General features: G+C 39.2%; 1 long non-coding RNA gene across 3 annotated transcripts in view; it reads right to left on the reverse strand.

Moving 5' to 3' along the window:
• LOC148427664 (uncharacterized) overlaps nt 1–15,260 on the reverse strand; it is a 36,300-nt gene extending 21,040 nt beyond the window's left edge. The window contains exons 1-3 of one of the 3 annotated variants that reach the window (XR_015868164.1): nt 15,234–15,260; nt 14,128–14,354; nt 13,945–14,033 (exon numbers count right to left, since the gene is read on the reverse strand). This is a non-coding gene — a long non-coding RNA (uncharacterized LOC148427664). Of the gene's footprint in view, nt 1–13,944; nt 14,034–14,127; nt 15,190–15,233 lie in introns of those variants that run through there. The other 2 variants (XR_015868166.1, XR_015868163.1) reach the window with 2 other exon arrangements.
• Between the last annotated feature and the right edge of the window lie 1,963 nt (nt 15,261–17,223).

The following is a 17,223-nucleotide window of genomic DNA, read 5'->3' on the forward strand; positions in this document are numbered from 1 at the left end:
TTATTGTCTCGTGGTGATTCCTGTTGAGCTTTCTAAAAGGTTTCACTCACTCTTTGGTACTTTGTGACTCTTCTGTTGGCAATTTGTTTTCCTTTGTTGACTCAAGTTGGTACTTAAGACGAAGCTGAGCCCTGAGGCACTTTAGTAGGGGGAAATCAGGCAAGACTCCCATTTTGACTCAACTGAAGCAGGAGACGACCCTCAAAAATGAGTCAAAAGTCATCCATCCATCTTTGACAGCTCTCCCATCAGGATTGAGCACAACTGCAACCCCCTACACATCCTCCTTCCATGCTTTCCAGCATTCCCTCAAGCCCCTGTAACCATAGAGCGAGTCATTAGTGCTGGATCACCGTGACTCTCAGGAGCAGAGCAGCTACAGAGGCGTAGTGGAGCTCCATAATCACACTTTCACAAATCCATACAATGGAAGTCTAATGCTTACACTGCCGTTCCTCTGAGGTGTGCAAGGCTTATCCCCTCCCAGCTGCTCTTAATACACCCACTACACCTCATATTGACACCAATTCGTTTTCTGGTCATGCTTGTAGATAACGTAGACAGAACATTTGGCTGGATTACAAAAACGACTCAGTTCCTATAGACCTAAAGCCGTTTTTTGGCACTTAGTAGAAAGCATTGTGATTCGGAGCAATTTAGAGGCAGATTCAGAGTAGTGTTTTATTTTTACCTGTAAATAGAAGTTATAACTTGGATAGCATTTTTGGTATTACTTACGTCAGTGCTCCTGCTCTGTACAGTTTGTGTCCCTTGTCCCTCATTCTTTGGTATTTGACTTGAACTTGGCAATTAGACTCCTCTCCTCTTTCAAAAGAAACTTGAAACACAGCCTCTCAGAATTCTAAAACAGCTAACTGATAACTCAAAACTGCTGCAAGCGCCAAGGCGCGCACTCTTTTTAACTGTCATCATGTTAGCCATTTGCAGGCCTGATCTCATCTGGACATGGATTTTGATCTTGTGGACGCTGACTTGACTTGGATTCGATAAAGGTTGACCCGGCCAAGCAAAGCTTTTAAAGGTGAAGGACCATCAAGGGTAATTGGGTCAACGCCACAATGCTATTCTCGTTGGGATTTTCTCTTTTCTGAAGAAGTTATCCAAAGGCGATATAGCCCATTTTTAAAATCCAACTCTTATCAGAGTCTGGAGCAGTTCAATATTTTTGGGTCAGTGTCTGTAGGTAATATGATGCAAGAGTTGCGTATGTGATTTTTCTCCTCACCTGTGATACTCAAAGAAAAGGACTTTTATCTGGAAGATTTCATTGATGTGTTAGTCCCCCCCCCCCTTTATACTATTCGCTGATAACGTCCATGTCCGAACTGATAACGTCCATGAACCTTTCTGAATCTGCCTCAGAATGATTTCATTGATATATTTTATGAAACGAATATAATAATAATAATAATAATAATAATAATAATAATAATAATAATAATAATAATAATAATAATACAGTCTTTATACGTATTGCATTGTTGATATGAAATTAATATTTTGAGGCTCGGAGCGGTTCCCGTCGAGCTCTGGGGTTGTTTTGCGCACGCCTTGCTCCCAGCTGTGATACTGTGTTGCTGTAGACCAATTTGTCACAGTTCAGAGGAAAGACATGCACACAAAAACCACTTTGAGGCAAGAATGGAGCTAAGCATTTATTTTACAAGCGGCCAGGTTAGGAGCTCAGGTGGCACAGTGAGTCTTGCAAGCAACAGAAGCATTCCTAAAGAGCTCATGATTTCACAGTCAGGATACACATGATTTTGGTGGAAGCTCGTGTAGAAGACTGAGATTTGGATCACGATGGTGAAATCAGCTTCTTAAAGTAATACTCATTTAGCTTTTTTTCAGCAATTAATAGTTGATCATTTTAATAAATTTCCATGTACAACTGGATACACACAAACACACGCAATTTTCCTCTTGCTGTTGACATCACATGTGATCAGGACTTGGGTAACAACCTATCACGGCTCAGGTTGCGAATGTCACATGACCAAACCCAGAAAACCCAGATTAGTCGTTACCTGAACCCTGGGCAACTGCGATGTCATTTTCAATGGACAACAAATGGCAAGATGCATTTTTTAAGTTATTACTTGTACATAAAATTAAGGAAGTTATCAAAATCAAGAAAATATATGAACTTTTTACTGACGAAAATGGATAAGTAAAGAATCCTTGTAAAGACAGAGTGCAATGTAAAATCATAGATTTGTATCTAAATACATACATTTATAATAATAATAATGAAAGCCTCATTTCAAAGTGGAAAGTGCCTCTATTATCGATAAGTAAAACTTGCAGGACTTTTCCTTGAGCTGGTCACCCTTCTAAACTGAACAATTGGGGGACAAGAGCCTTGGTTAGGAGGTGACCAAGAACCTAATGGTCACTCTGTCAGAACCCAAGTGGCAATCAGTGGAAGAAAGAAAACCTTCCAGAAAAACATCCATTTTTACACAGCTCCGCCAATCAAGGCTTTATGATCAAGTGACCAGATGGAAGCCTACTTTTGAGTAAATGACCACATGGCAGCCCATCGGGTTTTATCAAAATATCTTGAATGAAAGCGTTCTAACAGGCGGTTGAAGTGTAATCGACAGTGTCAGGTAAAGCACTAAATGTGGACGTATGTGATTTCACAAGAAAAACTGCACATAGGTTTAAGCACAAGCCTGATTTGATGAGAAAAGAAGAATTACAGATCATCTAGTGTCCGTCAAATTTGCCACGGTCATCCGTAATAGCATCTCCCTCAGTGCTGATGCCATACGATCATAAACCGTAAATTGCAAAAGTAGCGCTGTGCGATGAACGCTACGATAAAACAAGATATGTAACAAACACACTACTGCACCGAAAGAGTCGAATGTTGCCGGTGTTACATGAAAGGTTTTATAGCATTCTTCAATCATAGGTTGTGTCCTCTGCTGTAAGTCTATTTCTAAGGCTTCGGTTTAATGAGGCTCACATGGTGGGTGCGCGAAAAAGCAATTTGATGATCATGATAATGACACATTGTTGGAATTTTCAAAGCAGGATCCTGTGCCACTTTTTGAGCAAAAAAAAAGCAGCAGTAGAAGCAACAAACGTGACAACATTTACATATACACATGCCGTCGTATAAAATACTTAGAACATGCGTATGAAATCCCACTTGTGAGTTTGTGTATGTGAATTCTATTTGTGTCGTTAAGGTGCTTCTACAGAGATATAGTGCGGTTGGAATGGAAAAGACATTTGTATTTCTGGAGATTTCTGTCCTTTCTGTCCTTGAATTTCCCAGTCCTCATCCTTTATGTCCTCTATGTCATTTATTTGCATAAAACACAATTTCTAATGCAAGAGACTCAAGTACACTTGTACTTCTGATCCGATGGACCAAATATGGAAGAAGAAAGAAATTGTGCCATAAATAGAATCATCATATTACACATGAAAAAGCAAAAAGTGTAAGTAAAGAAGTATGTGTCAAAGAATAAATCATCTGGGCTTGATGCCATGTTACTGCAAATCCACATTTCTGAAAGGCAGTATGTATTCAGTAGGATCTCCCACTGAAATTAAATATTTAAACTTAAGCCAGAAGAAGAGGGCATACAATGATTCAGTAATATTTAACATTTTGTCAGCTCATTTTATTCCAAATGCAGTATTATGCTCTTATCCATCCACACTCATCTCTCATCCACAATTAGAATGTGCTACTTAACTGTTTAAACTGTTGCCGTAACATTAGTTTGTAATTTTTTAACTTTGCATGTCAAAGTTTGTCAACTTTGTAGTGGCTTGAACTAAATTAAAGCAACTGACATGAAATCATTTTGGCACTGCCCGATCTACTTTTTTTTCTAAATAGTTCATTGATCAAGTTTGATTTCCTTCTGGTCATATAAACCTTAATCAGTCATTTTGTGAAAATGCAGAGACCGAAGTTTATTGAAACCCATCTCTGTCACACATTAATTTGGTTCAATATTACATTTAGTATTATTAATCATCTATCTTTGATACATCCTCTGTCCACTTATTTTCTATCCTGTTCACGGTCAAGGTTATTCTGGAAAGCCAGGATACATGCAATCACCCGCTAACCTTTGGGATGGCATACCTCTGACCACTTTGAGGTTTGGTACTTTTTTGGTCAGAGGCTATTCATGTAGCATAAAAGGCACCAGTGCAGCATTGCATATTCATTTGTGTTGTGGCATTGCATTTAAATGTCCTTGACAGACACTGCATTCAAGATTTATTCATTCCATCAATCCATTTTCTGTACTGCTTGTCCTTATTTGGCTTATGAGTGATCTGGGGCCCATTCAAGTTGACTTTGCTTAAAATGAGTCGGAGGTTCAGACAAACAAAACATGATATTTATTCTTATCTAAAAATATTTATCAATATTTTATGTACGGTAATTTAAATTAAATTAAATTATCTAATTAGCTGAATGAACTGCAACTCATCACCTACTTGCTTTGCCTTGTGCTAGTTTAGGAGGTTGCATGAACTTTTGTTTTTATTTTACTTTAATACAAAAAAAAAAAAACTGTTCATCAAGTGGTTACTAGCGGTACATAAGGTCGGGAAATGTTTCAAAACCAAATGTTAATTTGAGTGTAAGGCTATAGTATTCCAGAATTTTACATTTTCTTTCTCTCCTGAACTGATATTAATCGGGTAATTATATTGTTTTCCTCGGTACACACTGGCTCACTGAATAAACTAGGCAATGAAAGCGAGTGACGGGATTTCATTGTTTGCCCTCAAATCAATATCTGTAATCATTTCTTCCTGTTGTCACAGCTCTTTTTTTCACAATACTTCAACTACCTACTGTACTTGTAGTTATCACTTCAACTTTAAATTAATTGTATTAGTGAGCCCATTATTTGTATCTATTAGTGAGCCCATAATTCATTTGTTCTAAATATTTCATCTTTTTTACATTCATGTGAACATTTTTATCCAAAAACATGAGCTTTAAATAAAAGAATGACCTCATTTCTCCAAGCACAAGTTTTTTTCCCCGCATTTTCAACCCCCATATTAGGGGGTCAACTTATAACCGCAGAATTCGAACCAGACCAATTACATATTACATATATGTATTTGTGTCTGAAAAACATTGATTCGAATGCGAAATAAGTCACATCATATCATCATGTACAAGATTTAAAATGATTAAATACTGTATACCTCTAATTTGATCGTAGGCGTCCATTGATAAGTGTTTGCACAGAACATAACAAAAATGCATCAGGCGCCGCCTAATTTCCTCTTGGTTGTCAACAACGAGGCTGCGTGGCTCATTTTTTGCCGTACTTTAACGCATTATGTAAAGGAAAAGATGCCTCGAATTTTACGTTCAAGACAAAAATGCGAGAGCAGTGGCACGCATGGCGGGCAACCTCCCACGCGCTGATATCGCCACAGTCGTCACTTAGGTAAAGAAAGCATCAGCGTAGCATTTCTGGAGACCTCCATTTCAAATTGGACGGGACTGAAGATGACTAGCGGTGGAAAAGGAACGAGGATGTTTGAACAATTGAGAAGAAGGATGAACAGCTCGTCTGTGAGTTATAGCCATACATTGAAACAGTAGGAGCTATTTGGCGTGTCAACTAACTTCTAGACAAACTAATATTCACCTGCGTCAAATAATGAAGAATGGAAATTTCAAATCATTTTATTATTGGAACATAATTTTCAGCATTTGTGTCGATGCGCATACAGTCTTATATCGTTTCCGCCGCTCATAACCGCAACAGTATGTTACTCGATATAAGATGTAGAAATGCCTCTACAAGTAGAGTAATTTTGGCATTTTAATAACACACATTGGACAGCCATGATCTATGTAAAATTCACCCACATTGCTGCAAAAAAGGGTGGGTCGACTTATAAGAGAGGCGAACTTGTACCCGGAGAAATACAGTATGTTGAAAAAGTATATCCAGGTTCTTACACATCCATGAGTATGGAGTGATACCTGGAATCCATATAGCTCCATGAGACTCAACACATGCTGGTGTTTCATTTGCAACTCTGTAAAAGGAACGCATCGGTTGGCTATGACATGTTTTGTGGTCTCAGGTGCAGTTGGAAGGAGTAGTGATAAACAGCTCTCAGTGGGTCATCCTGGCAACTTGGTGATAATGCGTACTGTACAATAAGATACAGCTCATCTCTGACTGACTTTTGTCATTGACCTGGCAGAGTTTAACCCAGGGTTGTCCAAAGTCAGTCCTCGAGGGCCGCTGTCCTGCATGTTTTCCAGGTTTCTTTTCCCGACACACCTGATTCAAATGATCAGCTCATCAGCAAGCTCAGCAGAAATCCGGTAAACAATCCTGATCATTTGAATCAGGTGTGTCGGGAAAAGAAACCTGGAAAACGTGCAGGACAGTGGCCCTCGAGGACCGACTTTGGACAGCCCTGGTTTAACCAAAAGAAAACCACAGGCGCACTTTGGGGTTTTTAAAACGTTGTGAAAATCTAAATGACGTGATGATGGCAAACAGCTCTGGATCAGGTAAAAACCCAAATTAGTTGTTTAGTGAACTCGTACTGGCTGTTATGCTCCATATTGGTGGTGCTTTATGCTCTTGCTGTCTTGCATTCCTCCCAAGTTTTTTTTTTTTATTTTCTCACTGAATTCTGCAAGTGGAATTTGACAGAAGAGCCCCAAGGACATACAGTACCTCATCTCCTGTATTCATGTGGCTCCTTTACTGATGTATGTGCTATGTGCTATGTTACTTCTGGCTCGTTGCTCATTTTTTGCTTGCACATGCAATTTATTTTGTGTTTATGTGTAAAAAAAAAAAAAAAAAAAAAAAGCTGCGTCAGTTGAGCTTGATCAATATCTAATGCTACCATATCTACCTCATGGGTTTTTTGGTTTGTTTTTTTTTGTCAGCAGTTGCGGAGCATGAACAGAAGTTTCTTGTCATATTCATTCCTCATGGCAATAAAAGACAACTTGAACACAGAATCTTGGGCCTCCAATCAGACTCAGCAAATAAAAATAAATAAACCAAAAAAAAGTAGGGTGCTCAAACACAGTTAATTAATTACCAGTAAATAAAAACGATGTTAGAAACAAGACTAAATACTGCAGCGATTATTCGATTAAGCAACACGTAATCAAGTATCAAATCAATCGATACCATTTTTGATAATCAATTTGTTTTGAGACCTAGTTTCATTTTAATGGTCAAAATCATCTGAATTTCAGCTTCTCATCAGTAAAAAATATTATTATTATAATAATTATTATTAATATTCATCCATCCATCCAGTTCCGATAACCGCTTATCCTCACTAGAATTGCGGGCATGCTGGTGCCTATTCCAGCCTTCTACGGGCAGTAGGCGGGGGACACGCTGGTTGCCAGCCGATTGCAAGACACACAGGGACAAACAATCACTCATGCACCCAATCACACCTAAGGACAATTTAGTATCCCCAATTGGTCTGACATGCATTCAAGTAACCAATGGAACCGATTCTCAAGATATTTGACAGGAACAGCCCTAGTTTGATCTTCGTATTGGTTTGTGTTTGATCGTTGTATTGTATCATTGTATATATAGAGCTTCCATCCTTAAGAAGATAGGCAGGCAGAGAAACAAAAATATGATAAAAAGATTATTTTAGTTCTGTGTTCAAATGCTAAGTCTTATGTCTGGGTGCCATGGACACATACACACGTGTGGGCAGCTGTATATACTGTATGAGACTGTAGTTGAAATGTCAAAGAACCAAAGAAATGCCAAGTGGATCTTTTATCCATTTGATGTTGATTAAAGGAAACGTTTTCACTTCCTTCTCTTCATTTTGCAGACATTACAAGACCTCAATACGGAAGCTAATGTCAAAACATTCTTTTTGTCTTTGGCGATGTGCCCGCAGGGCCAGCAGAATGAAGCGACGTCCGCTTGCAAGGAGTTGTACAATGATTGATGCGTGAGTCAATAGACTTTGCCACGGCATGCAATTTGTTGTATGTGTGAATGAAAACTATCAGGGCAGAGGGGCACGCTTCACACATGGCCAACTGTTCCTGTTCCTCACACATCTCTGTGGCCTTCCACTCCACAGCTTGCCTGTTTCAAACAACATCCTGTTGACTTTGCAATGGTGATAAGGTTGCTAATGAGATATGCGCAACATAATTGTAGCAATCTTGTATCTATGACCTACTATAATTAAAAGTACATTTACCATTTGGTTCTCAAATGGGCCTTCAGTTTTCAAGGTATTTCAACATTTTCGCAGTTGAATTTAATTACTGTATCATATATGACCAAAGCTACCAGAACGTGTTACGTGACAAGGAGGATTTGAACCCAGAAGACGGGACACGGTCGTGGAAAATTAGAACACCTTTCTACCCAAAATCTCAACCACCGTGAGCGTCGGAAACTAGACTTGAGATTCATAAAACTAAAGACTTGGCCAGAAATTTGAAAGATAGCTGGACATGACTGCTTGAGACCATGTCTTGATGTTCTGACGTCATGTCACCGCTTAAAGGGCAGCTTTGGCGTGGATGGCCTATTTTTCACCAACAAACTCATGTTTAGTATTTTTAATCAGGAAAATGGCATAAGCTTGCCCCCCGCCCCCAAAAAATGTGCTATTTGACCACACCCAACATGTTTTGGTGTGAATCAGAGCATGGAGCCTGTACATTTTCTCCACTGGAAATAATTGTACTTACATGACTAAAATCTGTCCAAAAGTATGTGCAGTCATACTTAATAATGGTCACTTCAACCTCTTAAAATACCTCAATGATCAGCCTCTCTGTCACAGACTTTTATGAAAATGACAGACTGTGAAAGTGAGCTGATATGCTGGCTGAGCTCCCGACATCCAGTCTGGCAGGACACACCAACTCACACATTGTTTCTTGGCTATTTGTGGCGAGGATGTGCGGCGGATAAAGGCAAGAGTTTGGTTGTTGAAGTTTGAATGAGCAGCACTACACAAATATACAGTAGTACCCCCACAATGGCCGCACCCCGCTGTCAAGTTGGCCCCATCGCTGCAGGGCTGGTGATCCATAAGGCCTTCTGTGTATCCATCTTTGTAAAAGTCTGTCTGTGCATCCTTATCAGGGTTGTGTGTGGGTGTGCTGAATTTTGCATCGGAATTAATATTTTGCGGAGACCTTAGAGTCTTGTCGCAGCTTGCTATCCAGGCATGGCCTCAAGTCCAGAGTATGCCTCTAGCGGTCCAAAATTGAGGTCCTGATGGGCAAAAGGAGCAATATTGTAAGTCTGATAAATTCAATTTTTGTGTCCAGTCCTGTAGTTGCCAAAACAGTTTGTCTGAAATCACCATACTCAGTTTTAATGAACTATCATTTTGGGAACGACGGATGTGACGTCAAATCGTTGACTGGGCCATCGCTTGCTGTCAGTGCTGTAAAATGGTTTATTCTGTCAAATGTCAAAAAAGAAATGTGTCAATATGGATATTTATTTTAGCCAGAAAGGTACTCTGACTCAGAATCTGGCAATGAAAATGGCAAGACATTTCTTCAGACGAAGAAAATGCTGCGTTGCATAGGACAGATGGCAGGGCGAAGACGAAGGCCGCTGCTTTGATCAGATGCCAAAGACTGATAGAGTGCTTTTGTTGCCATCAACACCAACTTACAGTAGCCAAAATCCAAGAAAACAGACAAAAAAAAATGCTGACATAACCACATACGTCGGCCACAAACCATCGCTCAAACTCGCGGACATCAGTGGCTTGATCAAGAAGTATGTACGTACCCCCTCTGCTGATCAGCTGTCTAACCATTTTTAGTTTTTTCTAAAGTACAGAAGATTGTCCCTCTTGAAATGTAATGCAGGCACTTAATTGCCCCTCTATTGCTGGATATTCTCTGCTTTAACGTTTCCAGCCAGACTTGTGTCAAGTGAAATCAATCATCCAAGCTCCTTTTTGTTTTTCACTTACGTGCTACACACGTTAGCTATATTATCATTGCATGGCAAGATGTATCTTTTCTCGTCATGCTTTCACACACACGCACCTACACACACACCTACACACACGCACAGACACACCCACACGCACACACACACACATATATTTTTATATTATATATAAATATATATATATATATATATATATATATATATATATATATATATATATATATATATATATATATATATATATATACAATTTATATATATATATATATATATATATATATTTATTTATTTATTTATTTTCTCATGTATCCAACTTCTATTCACATCTGCTTTGTAGCTTTTTGGGGCCGGTGCTAAAATATTATCAGCACCGCACCAAATCTGAACCTCTTCTTCGGTACTGTATGTATCTCAGTAACTTTGATGGTAAATAGTCTTTGTAGCACGATTGCAAAATATGGTCCGTGCAAACAACTACATACCTGCTGAAATGGACTGACAGCCAATGGCCAAGTAGGACATAATTAGCTGTAAGGATAATTGATCGTTTAATTACTGTATTTTTCCCCATTTCCAACCCTCATATTAGCATATTGCATAACTCAAAACAGAACAAATATTTCCACATATCTGTGTTTGACTAACATTAATTCAAATAAGTGAAGTGAAATAAATTATATCACATCATCAATCAATCAATCAAATTTTATTGGTATAGCCCTAAATCACTGAAGTCTCAAAGGGCTTCACAGATGAAAAGAGGTCATGTGGAGACTTCTTTCAAAAAAAGAAGTCAAACAGAGACATCTTTTCGGTGTAAGGTACACAACAGCATCCCCTGTCAAAGCTCCCAGAAGGCGAAGGAAGAACTCAAAAACCCCATCATCATCAAGGTTTAAAAGAATTATATACACACCTCTAATTCAATATAGTATGCATCCATTTTAGAGCATTTCTACAGAACATTGCAAAAATGCACTTTTGACAAGCTTCGCCTAATTGCCTCTTTGTTTTCAATAACGAGGCTGTGCAGATCATTCTTCTGGCGGACTTTGATGCAATGTGAAAAGGAAAAGATGGCTTGACTTGTCTCCAGCCCTTAGACATGTGCTTGAACAAGTCGGCATGGATGTCCGCAGGTGGGGGGAGAAACAGAGATGGGCAACCTTCCGCTCGCTGATCTCACAACAGTCGGCACTTGTGTAAAGAACGTCCCAAATGAGATGATCATTAAATAATCTCAGAAGATCTCCATTTCAAACAAACGAATGGGTCCGAAGATGACTACCTGTGGAAGAGTAATGAGGATGTTTGAACAATTGACGGGGAGATAGAAGAGGACGTTCCGGTCTTAAATGGAAGGCACTATTTGGCGCATCAGATACTATCTGATAGTGATATATCTGATAGTGATGATGACTTTCAGGACTTTTCCACAAATTAATACTCAGTCTCAAAGGGCTTCACAGATGAAAAGAGGTCATGTGGGGACCTCCTTCGAAAAAAGAAGTCGTACAGAGACATCCTTTCAGTGTAAGGTACACAACAGCATCCCTGTCAAAGCTCCCAGAAGGGGAAGGATAAACTCAAAAACCCCAATTAGGGGAAAATCAGAAACCACCAGAAGGGACCACAGGTGGGAGGAGCACCCTTCCAGGCCCACAGGTTGAAGTGGATGCTGCATGTACCAAATACAGACATACACATAAACAATATAAATTGTATCAAGTAATACTGAACTTTCTGAATTTACATCACAATGACAAGTTGAACTCTTTACTGTTAATTGCTGCCTTGTTTAGGGTGAAAAAGATCTATTTGCAATAATGTGCCATTTTCATTTGGCACATCCACAGTCAACCTTAGAAGAAGATGATCCCCCATCAATACAAATTATTTTCTTCTTTAGCCTCTCACAATTTCTTTACATTTTTGGCCTTTGACTACATCTGTCCTTCATACACAATTACATGTTGAACACAAATTTGGAGTGACTACTGTGGATGACTGCAGCTTTTGAAAATCTTTTGACGAGAGATCTTATATCAGCGACAGAATCCTTTAAACTTGTTATATAGAGTCTTTCTTATTTATTTATCTTCATTTTTAATCTTGTAACCCTCAAATGTTCTATCTGCATGTTTGATTGTTGTGAGCTCTTTAGCACACCTACCCCCCAAAAGAAAATGCCATATATTTTGGATTATTTGGAGCTGACCTCAAACAAACTTGTGACAGCACAAAGTATAGGGAACAACACAAATACATACAAATAACCAGCAAAATAAGCATTTATTTTGGTACGCTATTTTATACTTTGTGCAGCCCCAGACCCAGGAGTACCATACATACAGCAAAGCAGTTGTGGTCATCAATACGGATGCAGCGCACATTTTGGGCCTGTCCTAATTATTTGGTTGCAGTGGTTGATGATGTATTGCATAGATGTAAAAGTCCAGTCCTTGAGGGCCGGTATCCTACATGTTTTCGATGCTTCTCTCCCAAACACCAGGTTCAAATAGTTATGATCATTTTCAAGGTCCCACAGAGCTTGCTTATGAGCTAATTATTTAAATCAGGTGTTTTGGGGAGAGGAACGGGGAAGTCATAAAGGACTACGGCCCTCGAGGACTGGAGCTTGACACCTGTGACTGGCATGGCCATTATCCTACATGTTTTTGATGTTTCTGTCATCCCATATGCTCATTCAAATGATGAGGATTGTTATCAGGCTTCTGCTGAGTTTGCTGATGAACTTATCATCAGAAACCTCAAAAACATGCAGGATAGTGGCACGTGGACTGAATATGGACATACCTGATTTCATACTGTGTTTTTAGGCCGTGTCAACAGTGGTTTGAGTTCAGATTTACATGGCAGGCCATTCTGCACCTGCCTCCAATTGGCCAACTCATATGGGTCCCCTAAACATCAGATGGTTTTAGAGGATTTCATGAAGCTAATCTTCTGCACCCAAACGACCACACTCACAAACACACAAGCTAGGATCATTCCCCTGTAGCGTAAACCAGCAGGTCTCTGCCTTTTCTATTCCACGATGCCATCTGGCACTGTTACACGGTTTTGTAACAACACAAACAGTTACGCTCATTCAAAACAATGGCGACACGTTGTTCAACAGTTGTTAAAAAAAAAAAACAAAACAGTGGGAATAAGAGTTGCTGTCACTAGATAAAGAAATAAATCCAATGTACAACCCCTCTGTAATGCAATAAAAAGTGATTGGTTCCCTTATTACATTATTATGATCATAATTATCCATTGGTCTTTAGTCTGCTAATCTGCTATCTAAAATGATTATAGGACAGTGCTGTATTGCCACTGACTAAAGCTGGTCTGCCCCTGATATGTCCTGCGTTCATGCAGAGGTTGATGTAATGCCCCGCGCTGTTTTATTTATAGCTGCTAAGAGGGAGTGAGTGTCTTTTGTGGCTCCCTCCTCTCCCTTTTCTATCTGTCTTTGTGTGTATGTATATATATATATATATATGTATATATATATATATATATATATATATATATATATATATATATATATATATATATATATATATATATATATATATATATATATGTATATATATATATATATATATATATATATATATATATATATATATATATATATATATATATATATATATATATATATATTCCTTTGCTCTTCTACATAACTTAAGTGTTGATGGAAAGGTAAGAGGTTTTGAGCATTTTTATCGTTTTAGCTTGGTTGCTCTCTGAAGCATTCAGCACCAAGGACAGCACACATCTACTGAATGCTCTCCTTCAAGAAGGAAAGAAGAAAAAAATTCTGCCATCAGATTTGAAGGCATTTTTTGTCCATTGGTCTACTTTAATGGTCAAGTGCTCGTGCCCTATCGCTGAGTGAAGAAGTCTATAACCACAATCAAGAGGAAATCACAGCTGTGAAATCAATTACCTGGGCTTTAGACTACTTTTGGGTCTGGGGTCGATTCTGCGCTTGTGACGTTTGCACAGACTCTCTTATCTCCTTTTCCTTCCATAGTTCTGTTAAATGAAGACAAAGAGTAAACTGGATGTGGATTTAAATGTGAGAGGGAGTCATTCTTGTATTTATAGTGTCAAGTCAGGATTTTCCTACCAGGTAAATGGTTGAGATGTTTTTCTAACATGTACCTGTACACACTGTGAAAAAGCCCGTATTGGAAATAAAAAAAAAAAACAAAAAACAAAACTATGGCGATGGTACTTGGAGCGTGGTGACCCGCCGACTAGCTGTCCTGCACCAGCTGGTTATAAAGCCTTCGTGGTGGATTGTTAAATCAGCCTAAAAGGCATCCTTTATGACGAGGAGACTGTGAACTCAACCTACACAAAAAGCACAACTTAAAAGCAGAAAACACAACAGAGACAACGTTTTGATTTTGTTGAAACATTTCCTAGACTAAAATTAATAACAGGAAGTAAAAAAAATGCTTTTAAACACAACTATATTTTGGAATCCAAGCCTAGGTTACACTGCAGCCTGAAGTGACCCAATTCCTATTATTTGACCCTATCCGAACTGTATCTGATGGCAGCATCAATGATACAGTTCCGTTTTTTTCAAATGAGACGGCCATTTGGGTATGTGGTACTCAATCTGATACATATCTGATCTTTGGACATGTGACTTCAGCCTCAAGAGCCAGGTCCCATTCGTCTGGCTCACACGTGACAAACAAAGGACAAACGTCATAATTCTGCGCTCAAAAAGGTGGCAGCAGATTGGAAAAAGAAAAACAACAATCGCAGATGAGATGAAGACAACTCGGTGAAGGGAGAGCGAGGAGTATTTTTTCTCAGTCTCATTCTTTTTCGCACGCTTGTTCGCTTGGAGCAAGCGAGAAAGATGTTGCTAGCACTGCACAAAATGCCTTGAGAGAAAACCTCACCGTTCCTCTCCTTATTTATTCCCCAAATTTAACGCGTTGAAAGTATTCTATGACAGCCATTTCAAGATTGGTAGATACTTCTGTAAAGAGGTTAGGGGCGCCTGCTGGGTTTGACGTCACGGTGTCCTCAGTGTGATGCGGGTGTGATGCAAATATAGGTCCCATTCTTTTGGAAATGTGAACGACCTCCCAAGAAAATCGGATCCCACAAAAAAACAAACAAAAAAAAAAAAACGGAATTGAGTATGAAGCCCTGCAGTGTGAACCGAGCCTAGATTCTCCAGTTTTCCATGTGTACGCGAATGCAACATACTTGCCGCGTTCGCACGCCGGCTCTTCCTGTGTCATGACGTCATGCATCGCTCGGTCGCCACTGTTTACGCACGACACACATGAACGGAGTTTTACAAGTTGTATTCGTTCAATATGCCACGCATGAAAAATTTATATGAATCAGCACATCGCTGGTTTCACAACGGCAAACCGTCGAAAATTCACATTTACTTCACTTGGCCAAAAGTCAGAAAACTTCGCAGTAAATCGCATTTTGGCCAAGAATGTGAAAACTGCGTTGCAAAATGTCTAAGTGGAAATAGCAAAAAAGGCAAACCTGGTGGACGGGGTGAGTTGTCTATAAATGTTCGCCCATATGTTTTGTTTGAGCCCCTCGAAACAATTGCCATTTGACTCAACAAAATGTGGATGAGCCTTGAACTGGATGTGGGGATTCGCTTCCCTGGGTTCAACCGTGTTCTAATAGATTATTAAAGCTCGACGTATGAATGAAAACGATTTTTGGCTGGCCGTGTTTTCAAAAAGTGACTCAGGTGACAGCTGAATGGATTGCACTACACTGCAGGAAGGCTCTGCTGATCCGGATCATTCCACAGTATTTCAGGTCAGTCCGGACCTCCCTTTAATTTTAGATAAGACAGTGGGAAGTTAAAACCTGGCTTAGCACTCGCTGGTGACAGACTCCTTAATTGGGCAGAATGCGTGTCCCACTTCACTACTTTAAGCATTGTTAACGCTGCAGTTTGCTCCAAATGAATACTGTCATCACGGTGCCCTGATGAGGCGTATGTTTTTTATGTGAGGGAATTATGAGACCTGTGTGTGTGTGCAGGATTTTCATATGAATCATCACTCTGCCTGAATTTAATTGACTGGGGGGTGTTTATTGTTTTTCATAAGATCACGTCTGAGAGGCTGTAATAATTAGTCTTCGTCAGGTCTAGTGTGCTCAATGATAAGATGTATGGAGTATGTTTGTGGTTCTTGTCTGATTAATTCTGGATCATGATACAGATGTGGAGCAATTTATTAGTGTTTATGAAATATTTTGCTGCTAAAGTTTCGTACATCAGACAGCAGCTTTTGTTTCAGATGAATCACAAAACACAAAACTTGCGCCGATACTAATTGATACTTTGTAACATTTGGAGGCATTCCTTTCATCTGTTCATAGGCGCATCCAGCAAATATATGAAATTAACTCTCTAGCATTAACTCTACAATTTACCGCCTCATTTTTTTTGTTAAGAAGAATTCTTTAAATTTGCGCCAGCTAAGCTTGCTTTGCAGGCAGCCAGTTTGTCAAGTTGGATCATTGATGACGAATTGCCTGAATTAGATTGACACTTAACATGCGAACGAGTGTTCTGACACCTGCTGCTGCTGTCATTATTGTCAGAGTGCCAGAAGCACACACACTGGTGACATCAAACACCACAAGTCTCATTTACTACTCATTTGATATTTGCAGTTACATGATCCAGAAACCAAATAACAGAAAAGTCAGTGTGAAATCATCTATATTATGCTTGTATATCATATATAATTGTCAAAGATAAGTATATATGTATCAAGGGACGTAATGCCGTAATTCTGAATAAAGTGAAACATCAAAAGTAACACAGTCAATAGCCATTAAAAATGTATGATAAAAAATACATACTGCCGTTGCCTGTAGCTTCTTGTGTGTAGTTCTGTTGCTCCTGCCACAGAAAAAAGTCACTGGAACAGGTTGGTGAGATTATTGTAAAGGACTGTAGTCCTATGAAAAGTGAACCACCAGCTGAGTAACCAAGCATGGAAAACCTCCCCTGGCTACGAGTGTGTTTACCATTTGGTGGCTGGTCCAGTCGCTAACCTCAGTAGCAGGGGCCCACTCTAATGCAGCCTCATGATAGATGTTTGAATTACATCATATTTCCCGGTGCTTACAGGATGATACTTTGGTAGTTATTTCGCAAAATGTGTAAGGTTTATACCGTAGCCACCCTTGATCCAAATCTTTGGTA

This window comes from Hippichthys cyanospilos, chromosome 2 (assembly GCF_059441005.1).
Source record: "Hippichthys cyanospilos isolate Australia breed blue-spotted pipefish chromosome 2, RoL_Hcya_1.0, whole genome shotgun sequence".
Taxonomy (NCBI): domain Eukaryota; kingdom Metazoa; phylum Chordata; class Actinopteri; order Syngnathiformes; family Syngnathidae; genus Hippichthys; species Hippichthys cyanospilos.